Source organism: Penaeus japonicus, unplaced genomic scaffold, assembly GCF_977035675.1.
Source record: "Penaeus japonicus unplaced genomic scaffold, GWHDUDI00000001_assembly GWHDUDI00000005, whole genome shotgun sequence".
NCBI lineage: Eukaryota > Metazoa > Arthropoda > Malacostraca > Decapoda > Penaeidae > Penaeus > Penaeus japonicus.
The window spans coordinates 26,164,669-26,168,031 of record NW_028234407.1 but is presented as its reverse complement, the minus strand read 5'-3'; positions in this window follow the sequence as shown (position 1 = coordinate 26,168,031).

Here is a 3,363-nt window from a genome sequence, read left to right as displayed (position 1 = left end):
TATGAGAAAACCCGGTGAATTGGCTTCACAGTTCTCAATTTTTCTTCTTCTTGTATCTTATTTTTGTTCATATAAATACTACTTCTATTATTATAACCATAATAATGATAATGATTATGATAATGATAATAATGATGATGATATACTACTATTCCTAATAATAGTAATAGTTAAAATAGTAACATTAATGATAGCAATAATAATAATGATAACAACAATAATATTTCTAATAATAATAACAAAAAACGGCAACAATAACGATAATTAATTATGATAATAATTATAATGATAACAAATATCATTATTATTATCATTATCACTATTGTTATCATTATCATTATCATTGCAATAGTTATTACTGTCATTATCATAACCATTATCTATCATAATTTTCACTGTTAGTATTAGTACTACTAGTAGTATTCTTAACATTTATTATCATCATCATTATTATCATTATCTTTTCATCAAGTTAGGTTATTCAGGTTTTTGTAGTGAAAAGCATTGCTGACCCCCCCCCCCCCTACCCGGGGTTCAGATACCCAGCACTCGAGCAGTCATCTGTATGCTTCCAGTCACGTCTGGTATATTGAGCTTCTCAAAAGAATGGAAAAAAAGATGTGTAATTTCTCCCTAATGCTATTATTACTGGTGATTTGTTACATTCATCTGATCTCAAATGATGAAATTCTGTATCTCTTGACATTCTCAAACCATTAATCTACCTTGTTAACGTCAATTAGTGTCCACGTTTTATTTGACCTTTCAGAGGACGGTATCCGGACGTCTGTGTGCTGTAGCTAGAAAACAACGAATTGTGAAACTCCAACGTCTTATGTAATCATCATTTATCCAACGATAAATGATGGTTACATGGACGTGGAGGAGAAGTATTTTGCAATGAGGAAGTCTAGAAACAGACGCTTCTTTTAGACCAGATACGGCGCAGCGAAGTTCGGGAAGAGTTGAAACCACATTTGATATCTTCCCGTCTGGCTGAAGACGAAAAAAAAAAATCGACCAAAAAGATCATTAAGCATAAAAACACATCGCATGGCAGGAAAAGCTAATGGATGGAGATAAGATAGGTGGCGCAGGAGGTAGTAATGACCTGAGGTACAAGAAGCGCGTTTAGACGAAAAAAAAAACAAAATGAAAAGTGAACAGATAGATTCTCCGAAAAAGGAAAACACACACAGAAAGTACAAATACAAAATACAAGAATTCTATCATGAAAGTAGATCAGAAGACTTCAGAAAATCAAACAGCAACCAGTTGTTTAAAGAAATGGAGACTTGATAGCATGACCATATTAGATGTCTGGTACCTTAGGTGGTAGGTCTTTCCCTTGTTCCAGCCTCGCAAGCGAAAAAGAAGGACAAATACTATTTCAGAAAAAAGAAGATGAATCCTTCCCAAGAAAACATGTGTTTCATCGTACTACAGATCAAGTAGATTCTGCAATTCCATTATATTCGTGGTTGATTGTCCACAAGGATGAACTCAGTATCCTGACAGGTCCTGAAAATTGCTGTGAGCGAGTGAGAGGGCACTCTTTACTTTCAGCGTTGTAATAGTTACGTGTCCCCTGTACAAGCTATGAGCGTCATAGCTGGACCTGCAATACAATAGAAAATATGATATGAGAACTCGAGGAAAAATCTTGAGTTCTATGCGACATGAAGATGAAGCTATAAATAAGATTGAATAATTTCACAGTGCAAGGGACGTGATAAAAGTGCTTCGATTAAGAGATAATCGAATTACAGAATTACATGTAATTCTTAAAATATAGATATAAATTTTCGTTTTTTTCGTTTTTTTTTTTTTTTTTTTTTTTTTTTTGTGTGTGTATGTGTGTGTGTGTGTGTGTGTGTAAAGAGAAGTGCGAATATCAAAGCAATACATGCATCTGTTTCTCTTCAGCATTGTATTTTGGGAGAACGATAGCATATAATAATAGTTTGAGTGACAGGTGACCTCTGGTGTGAACTGACCGCCTCCAGTATCCCTAGCTCCAGACAAAAAATATTTGCTAGCTGTTCTAAATGTCCGACTGGCATGAAACAAACGGATTTTGAATACTCATAACACATCATAACATATTTGTAGACCAAAGCGAAATCACTCTTTGCACGTGTGTACATACTTTACATTGTCTAGCTGTGTATAGAATTCCCGCACCACATCCATCACATTTTTCGTATGAGCACCACACATACTTTGTTCTAAGAGCTTGATCTTGTTTCTTTCTTCAAAAATCCATTATTGATCCTCTGCCAAGATTATTCATGTGCTAAGTCGCTTATTTTCTGAACATGTCAGCCACAAAGGAGCTTGCTGTGCCAAATCCATGTATTTTCTTCCTCTGTCTTTTCTTTATTCTCCTGAAGTTATTTCACTTTTAAAATTACCGTTTCATGATTGACCATCTTTATCCATTCCTTGTTGTTTTATCACACATAGTCCTTTAACCCGTCATTATCACTATTGTTATTGTTGTTATTATTGTTTTTGTTATTGTTATTATCATTATTTTCGCTATCATTATCATTAGTATTATCAATATCTTTATCTTTATTGTTGTTTTTTTCAATATTATTATCACTATTATCATTATCGTAATTATTACTCTTATCTTTGTATTAATATAATCGTTCCTATCATATGTTATGATTATTATTGTCATTATCAATATCATTATTGTTGTTGTTATTATCATTATCATCATTATGATTGTTATGATTCTTATTATCATCTTTATTATCATTATTACCAGTATCATCACTATCATAACTATTATTCTATTTTTATATCATTATCATGATTAATATCATTTATCATCGTTATTATTATCACTATTATTATTCATATTATCATTATTACTATCATCATTATTATCTATATATGATTTAGTCATCCCCATTATTGTAATTATTATTATCATTATTATCATCATTACCACTACTACTATTATAATTGATAGTATGATTATTATTTTTTGATTGATTTTATTGTTATTGATATTGTCATCATCATTATCATTATTGCTGTTATCATCATCATTATCATTATTATCATGATCATCATTCTTATTATGATAACAATGATTATTATCATAATCATCATTATCATTATCGACAATATTTTTGCCATAATTGTAATGATCATTATCAGTATTACAATCATCATTATTCCTATTATCATTATTATATTCACTGATATCATTGTTACTGTTATTATCATTCTCATTTTCATCATTATTATTGTTGATATTAATATCGATATCATTATTATTCTCAATCATTATCATTGTTATTTTCAAATCATTATCATTGCTATTACCATCATTTTTCACTATGA